The following is an 11,886-nucleotide window of genomic DNA, read 5'->3' as shown; positions in this document are numbered from 1 at the left end:
CGGAGCTGCAGTGCTTGGAGGGAGGCGGTCTACCTCTGCTCACTCTCTCCATTTCTCTATCTCTGCTTGCTCTCTCCATTTCTCTCTTTTTCCTTTTAGAGATGGGTTCTTACTCTGAGCCCAGGCTAGAGTGCAGTGGTGTCATTATAGCTTACTGCAGCCTCGACCTCCCAGGCTCAAGTGATCCTCCTGCCTCAGCCTGTCCAGTAGCCACACCCTACTAAGCCCGAATTAGCCCCAGAGGCGTGCACCACCACACCTGCTAATGGTAAAAATTTGTTGTAGAGACCAAGTCTTGCTATATCGCCCAGGCTGTCTCCAACTCTTGGTCTCAGGAGATCCTCCCACCTCTACAGGATGGGCCACCAAGCCTGGCCTCAGTTCCTCTGTAAAGGAATTGCCTAAATCTTAAACCAGCAATCGATACTTTGTATTTAAAATTAAGCCAAGTTCGACCGGGCTAGGTGGCTCACGCCTGTAATCCCAGCACTTTGGGAGGCTGAGGCAGGTGAATCACGAGGTCGGGAGTTCCAGACCATCCTGGCTAACATGGCGAAACTCCGGGAGGCGGAGGTCGCAGTGAGCCGAGATCGCACCACTGCACTCCTGCCTGGGCAGCGGAACTGTTCGAAAAAAAAAAACAAAACAAAAACAAATGATGAAGCCCAAAAGAAAAATCCAGGTGCTGTGGCTCACACCTGTAATCCCAGCACTTTGGGAGGCTGAGGCGGGTGGATCACCTGCGGTCAGGAGTTTGAGACCAGCCCCAGCCAATGTGGTGAAACCCCGTCAATACTAAAAATACAAAAATTAGCCAGGCATGGTTGCAGGTGCCTGTAATCCTAGGTACTCAGGAGGCCGAGGCAGGAGAATCACTTGAACCCAGGAGGCAGAGGTAGCAGTGAGCCAAGACTCCGCCATTGCACTCCAGCCTGGGCAGCGAGAGTGAAACTGTGTCTCAAATAAAAAGCGGTGCCTGGTGGCATGTGCCTGCGGTCCCAGCCTGTTGGCTTAGCTAGGAGGATCACCTGAGCATGGGAGGCAGAGGTGACAGTGAGCCGAGATCGCACCACTGCACTCCAGCCTGGGTGACAGAGTGAGACCCTGTCTCAAAATAAATTAAAAAATAAAAATAAAACCAAACCCTTGATGATGGCCATGGCGGGGGGTTGGGATGGGTTTTGGGGGGAGGGGGTACAGCTGGGGAACTCATTTGGTTTTTCTCCTCTCCTATTTTTTTGGTAGAGATGAGGTCTCTCTTTGTTGCCCAGGCTGGTCTCCAACTCCTGGGCTCAAGCAATCCTCCTGCCTCAGCCTCCCAAAGTGTTGGGGTTACAGGCCTGAGGCACCGTGCCCGGCCTGTTTGTTTTTTTTAGACGGAGTCTCACTCTTGCCCAGGCTGGAGTGCAGTGGCGAGATCTCAGCGGCTCACTGTGTTTTATGTAAATTCTCGGTGTCACAAAAGAAGTAGCACTCGAATGTTAACTTTTCTCAGCTGCGAAATTTACTTCTATAGAAGGGGGCGTCTTATAGATGGAGCAATGGCGAGCACTTGGATAAGGGAGGGAAAGGGGTTCTTATTCCTGACACAGGTAGCCCCTACTGCTGTGTGGTTCTTCTATTTTATTTATTTATTTATTTTTTGAGACGGAGTCTCACGCTGTCGCCTAGGCTGGAGTGCAGTGGGGTGATCTCGGCTTACTGCAAGCTCCACCTCCCGGGTTCATGCCATTCTCCTGCCTCAGCCTCCTGAGTAGCTGGGATTACGGGCGCCCGCCACCACTCCCAGCTAATTTTTTTTTTTTTTTTGTATTTTTAGTAGAGATGGGGTTTCACCGTGTTAGCCAGGATGGTCTCGATCTGCTGACCTTGTGATCTGTCCACCTCGGCCTCCCAATGTGCTGGGATTACAGGCGTGAGCCACCGCGTCTGGCCTGGAATAGGTATTATGTTTTCCATTCACCCTGGTGGGGTTGGTTCCAAACATCTCTCTTTTTTTTTTTTTTTTCTGTTTTGAGATGAAGTTTTGCCTTGTGGCCCAGGCTGGAGTGTAATGACACAATCTCTGGTCACTGCAACCTCCGCATGCTGGGTTCAAGCAATTCTCCTGCCTCAGCCTTCCCAAGTAGCTGGGATTATAGGTATGTGCCACCAAGCCCGGCTAATTTTGTATTTTTAGTAGAGATGGGGTTTCTCCAGGTTGGTCAGGCTGGTCTCAAACTCCCGACCTCAGGTGATCCGCCCAGCTCAGCCTCCCAAAGTGCTGGGATTACAGGCATGAGCCACCGTGCCCTGCCTTTTTTTTTTTTTTCTTTTTCTTTTTGAGAACCCTCCCGGGTTCATGCCATTTTCCTGCCTCAGCTTCCTCGGTAGCTGGGACTACAGGCGCCCGCCACCACGCCCAGCTAATTTTTTTATATTCTTAGTAGAGACGGGGTCTCACCATGTTAGCCAGGATGGTCTCGATCTCCTGATCTCGTGATTCACCTGCCTTGGCCTCCCAAAGTGCTGGAATTAGAAGCGTGAGCCATCGTGCCCGGCCTAATTTTTGTATTTTTAGTAGAGGCAGGGTTTCACCATGTTGACCAAGCTGCTCCCGAACTCCTGACCTCAGGTGATCCACCTGCTTCAGCCTCCCAGAATGCAGGGATTACAGGTGTGAGCCACAGAGCCCGGCCTCTATTTCCACAAGAGTTTTTCCTGTTAGTTACTGATTACCCATTGTGTCTTTTTCTTTGAATCACCTGGAAGGAACTATCTTTAAATAAGTGTCGTCCCGTAATGCACTTCTGCCGTCCGTGGGTTACCACATTAAGGATAGTTGTCAGTGGCCTCCATGCTTTTGGGTAAGTTTTTTTGTTTTGTTTTGTTTTTGTTTTGTTTTGTTTCGCTGAGGCTGGAGTGCAGTGGCACTGTGTCGGCTCACTGCAACCTCCATCTCCTGGGTTCAAGCAATTCTCCTGCCTCAGCCTCCCAAGTAGCTAGGATTACAGGCATCCTCCACCACGCACGGCTAGTTTTTATGTTTTTAGTAGAGATGCGGTTTCACCATGTTGGCCAGGATGGTCTCCTGACCTCAGGTGATCCGCCTGCCTCGGTCTCCCAAAGTGCTGGGATTATAGGCGTGAGCCACCGCGCCCAGCCTTTTTTTTTTTTTCTTTTTGAGACGGAGTCTTGCTCTGTTGCCGAGGCTGGAGTCCAGTGGCAAGATCTTGTCTCACTGCAACCTCCGCCTCCCGGGTTCAAGTGATTCTCCTGCCTCAGCCTCCCAAGTAGCTGGGACTACAGGCGCAGGCCGACACGCCCGGCTAATTTTTTGTATTTTTGTAGAGATGGGATTTCACCATGTTGCCAAGGCTGGTCGCGAACTCCTGAGCTCGGGCAATCCACCCGCCTCGGCCTCCCAAAGTGCTGGGATTACAGGCATGAGCCACTGCACCCGGCCTACACTGATAACTTATAGCAAAGTTTACTTTTGTTGAAAACCTTGCGAGTTTGGGATTTTAATTATCCTTTGCTATTAATAAGACTTCATTCAGTCTAATATATATATATATATATATATATATATATATATATATATATATATAAATGTATAAGCCACTTCAGGCCGGGCGCAGTGGCTCAAGCCTGTAATCCCAGCACTTTGGGAGGCTGAGGCAGGTGAATCACGAGGTCAGGAGATTCAGAGCATCCTGGCTAACACGGTGAAACCCTGTCTCTATTAAAAATACAAAAAATTAGCTGGGCGTGGTGGTGGGCGCCTGTAGTCCCAGCTACTTGGGAGGCTGAGGCAGGAGAATGGCATGAACCCGAGAGGTGGAGCTTGCAATGAGCCGAGATATCATGACTGCACTCCAGCCTGGGCGACAGCGAGATTCCGTCTCAAAAAAAAAAAAGTGAAAGCGTATGTAACATGATAAAATGGACACTTTACCCATCGACTGACTTTCTGTTGAATTGGGCAAGAGCCTCCTCCCGTCCATGTGGGATGGCCTTCCTGATGTGGCTCTCCAAGACCATCCCTGGGGGCATAAAACCTCACAAATGCATCAGGCCGTGTGCTGGGGATGGGGCATCGTCATGCCAGGTCTGACTAGGAAGGAGGATGGTCAGGCAGGGCTGGGGGCTTTGAGGTCGAGGCGTGGCCGTGGATTCCAGAAAGCCCCTTGGCTGGTGTGCATGCCTGCCCAGCGGCATCCACGTATCCTAACACCTGCCCTCTGCGCCCCTACGTCCGCAGGCAACGTCAAAGGACACCCTGAATCTGGCGCAGATACAGGAACAGATGCTGCAGCCGGAGCAACAGTCCAAGCTCAAAGTGAGTGGGGCCGGTGTGGGTGGGGAGGTCGGGGCGCACATGGGGTTCAGGCGTGGAGATTGGTGGGGCTACTGCCGGTGGGTAGGGCCGGGGGCATGTACATGGGTAGCAGTAGGGCGCAGGGCCAAGCTTGGGCGCCTCATTTCACAGAAGGAAACAAGGGGAGGTGAGAGACGCTGCCACACAGCCGCCCGAGAGGGAGGGCCGGTGTTGGTGAGGGCGTCTGGTCGTCCGGAGGATGGGGGTCTTGTGACATTCTCACCTGATTTCTTTTTACTCAGCAGAATTTTTTTTGTATTTTATTTTGTTTTGTTTTGTGTATTTATTTTGAAATGGAGTCTTGCTCTATTGCCCAGGCTTGAGTGTCGTAGTGCGTTCTCGGCTCACTGCAACCTCTGCCTCCCGGGTTCAAGTGATTCTCCTGCCTCAGCCTCCCGAGTAGCTGGGATTACAGGCACCAACCACCACATCCGGCTAATTTTTGGATTTTTAGTAGAGACAGGGGTTCACCATGTTGGCCAGGCTGGTCTTGAACTCCTGACCTCAAGGGATCTACCTGCCTCAGCCTCCCATAATGTTGAGATTACAGGCGTGAGCCACAGTGCCTGGCCTCTCACCTTCAGTCCTGAGCTCACAGGCAGGGTTCACATGTTGCCTGTTGTGGGCATTGTAGCTTAAAAATTTAATTGGCAAGGCCAGGTCCAGTGGCTCACACCTGTAATCTCGGCTCTTTGGGAGGCTGAGGTGAGCGAATCACCTGAGGTTGGGAGTTTGAGACCAGCCTGACCAACATGGAGAAACCCCATCTCTACTAAAAATACAAAATTAGCCAGGCGTGGTGGCTAGCGCCTGTAATCCCAGCTACTCAGGAGGCTGAGGCAGGAGAATCACTTGAACCTGGGAGGCAGAGATTGCGGTGAGCCGAGACCACGTCATTGCACTGAAGCCTCAGCAACAAGAGGGAAACACTGTCTCAAAAAAAAAAAGGAGGAGAGAACAGGAGTGTGGTCACCTGCTGGCCTGCCATAACCACTGGGGCGTGTGTGCCCACAGCTCTGAAGGCTACAGGCCCAAGATCACGGTCCCAGCTCGGTCCCTCCCTGTGGAGTGTTCTTTGCTGGGTCCTCATGTGGCAGAGAGAGTGACTGAGCCCTCACTCTGGTGTCCCTTACAAGGATGCTCCTCCTGCACTGCTCACAGCGCTGGTGGTGAGCCACCGTGCCCAGCGCCAACTTTGTCCTTCAACATTTTTGTGTGTGTGCCAGGCGCAGTTGTAGGGTCCAGCTCCACAGGGTTGGTGGGTTTTCTCCTCGTGTGCGGAGACGAGAGAGTGTAGAAATAAAGACACAAGACAGAGATAAAAGACAGCTGGGCCTGGGGAACCACTACCACCAAGACGCGGAGACCGGTAGTGGCCCCGAATGCCAGGCTGCGCTGTTATTTATTGGATACGAGACAAAGGGGCAGGATAAGGAGTGTGAGCCATCTCCAATGATAGGTGAGGTCATATGGGTCACAAGTTCACTGGACGGGGGGCCCTTCCCTGCCTGGCAGCCAAGGCAGAGAGAGGGAGGGAAGGAGAGAGAGAGACAGCTTACGCCATTATTTCTGCTTATCAGATATTTTTAGTACTTTACTAATTTTGCTCCTGCTATCTAAAAGGCAGAGCCAGGTGTACAGGATGGAACATGAAGGCGGACTAGGAGCGTGACCACTGAAGCACAGCATCACAGGGAGACGGTTAGGCCTTCGGATAACTGGGCGGGCCTGACCCTCCACAAGAGGTGGAGGAGTAGAGTCTTCTCTAAACTCCCCCAGGGAAAGGGAGACTCCCTTTCGCGGTCTGCTAAGTAGCAGGTGCTTTTCCTTGACACTGACACTACCACTAGACCACGGTCCGCTTGGCAACGGACATCTTTCCAGATGCTGGCGTTACCGCTAGACCAAGGAGCCCTCTGGTGGCCCTGTCCGGGCATAACAGAAGGCTCGCACTCTTGTCTTCCGGTCACTTCTCACTATGTCCCCTCAGCTCCTATCTCTGTATGGCCTGGTTTTTCCTAGATTATGATTATAGAGTGAGGATTATTATAATATTGGAATAAAGAGCAATTGCTACAAACTAATGGTGAATGATATTCATATATAATCATATCTAAGATCTATATCTAGTATAACTATTCCTATTTTATATATTTTATTATACTGGAACAGCTTGTGCCCTTGGTCTCTTGCCTCAGCACCTGGTTGGCTTGCCGCCCACACACAGTGGATCATGCCTGTAATCCCAGCACTTTGGGATGCCAAGGTAGGTGGAGTACCTGAGGTCAGGAGTTTGACACCAGCCTGGCCTAAATGGTGAAACACTCTCTACTAAAAATACAAAAATCAGCCAGGCATGGTGGTGTGTGTCTGTAATCCTACCTACTTGGGAGGCTGAGAGGCAGGAGAATCACTTGAACCCAGGAGGTGGAGGTTGCAGTGATCTGAGATCGTGTCACTGTACTGTAGCCTGGGTGACAGAGTGAGACTCCCTCGCAAAAAAATAAAATAAAAAGTTGGTTTTTTTTTTTCCTTTGGCAATTCAAGATCCCTAGAGGTTCTATCAACTTTAGTAATGCTTTTTCTATTTTTGTAAAAAATAATTCGGGTTTTCACAGGGATTGCATCCAGTCTCTATATTGCCTTGACGTCTCTTAGCAATGTTGTCTGGTTTTCTTTTTTTTTTTTTTTTTTTCTTGAGATGGAGTCTGACTCTGTCACCCAGGCTGGAGTGCAGTTGTTGGCCAGGATGGTCCCAAACTCATGACGTCAGGTGATCCGCCTGCCTCTGGCTCCCAAAGTGCTGGGATTACTGGCGTGGGCCACTGCAGCCGGCCAGTTTTCATTATATAAATATTTCACCTTCTTGGTTAAGTGAATTTCCAAGTATTTTATTCTTTCAGATGCTATTGTAAATGGAAATGGTTTCATAATTTTCCTTTCAGATTGTTCATTGTTAGTATGTAGAATTGCAGCTGTTTCTGCTGTTGATTTTGTTTCCTGTAACTTTGCTGATGTCACGGGGTTGTTTTTTCCAATATGGATTCTAAGATTTTCTTTCTTTTTTTTTTTTTGATATGGAGTCTTGCTCTGTCACCCATGCTGGAGTGCAGCGGCACAATCTCGGCTCACTGCAAGCTCCGCCTCTTGGGTTCACGCCATTCTTCTGCCTCAGCCTCCTGAGTAGCTGGGACTACAGGCGCCCACCGCTACGCCCAGCTAATTTTTTGTATTTTTAGTAGAGATGAGGTTTCACCGTATTAGCCAGGATGGTCTCGATCCCCTGACTTCATGATCTGCCCACCTCAGCCTCCCAAAGTGCTGGGATTACAGGTGAGGCACCGCCTGTGCCCAGCAGGATTCTAGGATTTTCTACATATAAGATGATGTCATCTGAGAACAGGTGATTTTACCTCTCCCTTTTCAGTTTGGATGATTTCTTTTTCTTGTCTAATGGCCCTGGCCACAACTTCCAGTGGTATGTGGAATAGAAGCAGTAAAGCATTCTTGCCTGGTTCCTTACTCAGAGGAAAAGCTTCCAGTTTTTCACCACTGAGTTGTCACCTGTGGGCTTGTGATATATGGCCTTCATTGTGTTTGGGGCGTGTGTTTCAATTTCCGGCTTGTTGAGTGTTTTTCTAATAAAAGGGTGTTGAATTTGGTCGAATGCTTTTCCTGCCTCAGTTGAGAGGGTCATGTGGTTTCCTTCTTCCACTCTGCTAGTATTGATTGATTTTTGTACGTTGAACATTTTGTATGTGGAACATGATATTCGTATGAACTATCCTTGCATTCCAGGAATAAATCCTGCTTGGTCAGGGTGTATAACTTTTTTATTATACTGCTGAATTCACTTTGCTGGCATTTTGTTGAGGACTTTCTCAGGGATGCTCATCAAGGATATTGGCCTGTCATTTTTCTTGTGGTGTGTTCATCTGGGTTTGATATCAGGGTACTGCTGGCTTCCTAGGATGAGTGAGGAAATGTTCTTCAATTTTTCAAAGAGTTTGAGGGGTGGTGCTGATTCTTCTTAATGTTTTGTGAATTCACATGTGAAGAAATCAGGTCCAGGTCTTGTCTTTCAACTTTTACAGTTGAAGATTTTAGGTTCCCAGAAAAATTGCAAGGGTAGCACAGAGAGCTCCCGGGCCCGGGGCCTTGCCACGTGGTGAACATCATGTGTCACTGTTGGCCCCACCCACAACTGGGTCTTGCCCCAGAATCCCACCCAGGAGGCCACGTGACATTTAGCTGTCACTTCTGGTGGGCTCCTGCCAGGTCCCGTGCTTCCCGGAGGGCTGGCCCCGTGAGCATCTGCTCAGCCCCTTTCCTCCGCTGGGCCCTGGGTGAGGTGCAGCCACTCAGGTGGACCCTGAGGGTCCCTGCACCTGTTTGCCCTCTCTTGGGTGGGCTCAAGACCAAAAATGATGTTGAGCAGTCCTGGGCCCCTGATGCACAGTGGTGGTGCGGCTCTGGTCAGTGTCTCCTGCGCTCCCCGGGCCCCTGATGCACAGTAGTGGTCTGGCTCTGGTCAGTGTCTCCTACGCTGCTGGGCCCCTGATGCACAGTGGTGGTCCGGCTCTGGTCAGTGTCTCCCCACACAGTGGCTTGGCGAGGGGTGGGCGCTGGCAGAGGGGACAGGCACCACGTGGTCATCCCCATGGAAGGTTCCGTCGTGGCGACGGTGTTGTGGGAGGATGGTGTGCTGCTGCCCCTGCACCCGGTGAGATGAGTCCTGCCTCTGGGAGGCACAGCCGGGATGGGGCGAGGGACCCACTCAGCTGTCTGGGAAGGGTCCCCTGCCCTGTGCTTCCTCCAGGTGTCCTGGTGCACTCCTGACCACGGCACCCAGTGGGGGTCCCCACACCCTCACCCTGACCCACGGGTGCCTCACCTTGGGGACTCCCCGCCCTTCGCTGGCACTGAGATGGAGAGTGACCTGTCCGTGGTAGAAGGGCTGCTGCACCTGAGGTTTCTGAAGCGACACCCAGGGCCACAGCCCCAGCAGCTCCAGCCTCCGTGTGCTTAATGCTACGCCCTGTGCCCAGGAGGACAGGGAAATGGAGGCAGAGGTGGCCTTGATGTCCCAAGGTGTGCAGTAGCTGCCTCTGCGCTGGAGGCCTGTGAGGGTCAGGGTCTGAGGGTCTCAGGTGCACTGTGACCGGGGACACTGCCTGTCCACGGCTGAGACTAGCAGAGGGTCTGCAATTCCCACCTGCCTCTCGGAAGCTGCCTTGGGTCGGCTGTCAGTGGGGCTCCGCCTTGGGCTTTTTATTATTAGAAAATCATTGAGCAACAGCAGTGCTGAGGACGCAGGCAGGGCTGTGGGCACTGCAGGGGCCGTCCCCGGTGTCCACACATGTGCTGGGCTCTGCCGAAGTGCGGGAAGCCTGTGTTTCACCCTCAGGCCATGCTGGAGCCCCTGGTTTGGCCCCTCCCCACCTCGGGGCCCTGGTGTGCATTTGGGGTGGGGGGTTCCCATGGCGGCCTCCGTCAGCTCCCTCTCTCCCCACTAGGCCACGGCGTATGCCTCCGAGGACGGGGTCCTGACCGAGGCCGTGATAGACGCCTGTGTGCAAGACTTTGTCCAGCAGCACCAGCAGATGATGCGCTGGCTGAAGGGGGAGAGGCCTGGGCCGGAGGATGAGCAACCCTCATCCTGAGTCCATGGCGGGACCACACCTCATGGAGCCTGGCCGTGGACCCCTCCCACCCCTGCCTTTCAGGCCCAGCACATTTAGGAAATACTCCCCGTAATAAAGTCCCACACTTGACACACGGCTGTGTCTGTCTATTGGCTGATGCGGGGCGGGATTTGGGGCTCTCTAATGTCCCCCTGGGGTCAAAGGTGACAGAAAAGGCAGAGGCTGGAGCTTTCTGGAGAATTTAACGACAGAGGGGTGGGCTTCACATGAGGTGCCTGCCACGGCGGGGCCAGGTGCCTGAATGCCGCTCGGGACCGGCTGCCCATGCCCCATCCTGAGGCCGTGCAGACGCAGGTGCCCCTTCGCCTCCCTCCCCTCCCGCCAGAGCTGGCTCCGGCCACACACAAGGTGGAGGAAGTGCACAGGAAACAGACACAGCGTCTTCAAACAGATGCCGCCCCTGCCCCCGCTTCCCAGCTAGTCCCTGCAAACCTTGATGCTGGGGCTGGGGACGGTGGCTCACGCCTGGAATCTCAGTGAGGCCAAGGTGGGTGGATCACCTGAGGTCAGGAGTTCCAGACCAGCCTGGCCAACATGGTGAAACCCCATCTCTCCTAAAAAAAAAAAAAAAAAAAAAAAAAAAAAATTAGCTGGCCGTGGTCCGTGGTGGCAGGTGCCTGTAATCCCAGGTACTCAGGAGGCTGAGGCAGGAGAATCACTTAAACCCGCAAAGTGGAGGTTGCACTGAGCCGAGACGACACGATTGCACTGCAGCATGGGCAAAAAGAGTCAAACTCCCTCTCAAAAAAAAAAAAAGCCAGGCCAGGTGGCACGTGCTGGTGGTCCCAGCTTCTTGGCTTTGAGGCTGAGGTAGGAGGATCGCCTGAGTATGGGAGGCAGAGGTTGCAGTGAGCTGAGATCGCACCATTGCACTCCAGCCTGGGTGACAGAGTGAGACCCTCTCAATAAATAAATAACCAAAACCTTGATTACAGCCATGGGGTGGGGGTGGGGTTGGGGGCGTCTGGTTATGGCTGGGGAAGTCATTTGGTTTTTCTCCTCTACTCCTATTTTTTTGGTACAGACAGGGTCTCTCTTTGTTGTCCAGGCTGGTCTCCAACTCCTGGGCTGAAGCAATCCTCCTGCCTCAGCCTCCCAAACTGGTGGGGTTACAGGCGTGAGCCAACGCACCTGGCCTGTTTTCTTTTCTTTTCTATTTTCTTTTTTTTTTTTTTTTTTTTTTGGCGATGGAGTCTTGCTCGCACAGGGTGGAGTGCAGTGGCCTGATCTCGGCTCACTTCAACCTCCACCTCCAGGGTTCAAGCAGTTTTCCCGCCTAAGCCTCCGGAGTAGCTGGGATTACAGGCGCACGCCACCATGCCCAGGTTAACTTTTGTATTTTTGACAGAGACGGGGGTTTCACCATGTTGGTCAGGCTGGTCTCAAACTCCTGTTTTCGGGTGATCTGCCCACCTCGGCCTCCCAAAGTGCTGGGATTACGGGTGTGAGCCACCGTGCCTGGCCGGCATTTTCTGCCTTTTTTTTTTTTATTTTTGATAGAGTCTCACTCAGTCGCCCAGAGTGGAGTGCAGTGACGAGATCTCGGCGGCTCACTGTGTTATATGTAAATTTTCTGTGCCGCCAAAGAAGTAGAACTCGAATATAAATTTTTCTCAGCTAATTTACTTCTATAGAAGGGGACATCTCATAGATGGAGCAATGGCGAGCGCTTGGACAAGGGAGGGGAAGGGGTTCTTATTCCTGACGCGGGTAGCCCCTACTGCTGTGTGGTTCCCCTATTGGCTAGGGTTAGGATGCACAGTCTAAACTAGTGCCCATTGGCTATTTTAAAGGGAGCAGGAGTATGGGCCAGAGTGGCGG

General features: G+C 52.1%; 1 long non-coding RNA gene across 1 annotated transcript; it reads left to right on the top strand.

Moving 5' to 3' along the window:
- Positions 1-2,322: 2,322 nt before the first annotated feature.
- LOC129010632 (uncharacterized) lies at positions 2,323-9,865 on the top strand. Its single transcript, XR_010125510.1, has 3 exons — positions 2,323-2,846; positions 4,244-4,321; positions 6,533-9,865. It is a non-coding gene; the product is annotated as an uncharacterized LOC129010632 (long non-coding RNA).
- The last annotated feature ends 2,021 nt before the right edge of the window (positions 9,866-11,886 follow it).

Source organism: Pongo pygmaeus, chromosome 1 (assembly GCF_028885625.2).
Source record: "Pongo pygmaeus isolate AG05252 chromosome 1, NHGRI_mPonPyg2-v2.0_pri, whole genome shotgun sequence".
NCBI lineage: Eukaryota > Metazoa > Chordata > Mammalia > Primates > Hominidae > Pongo > Pongo pygmaeus.
This window is presented reverse-complemented; position numbering and strand designations above follow the sequence as displayed.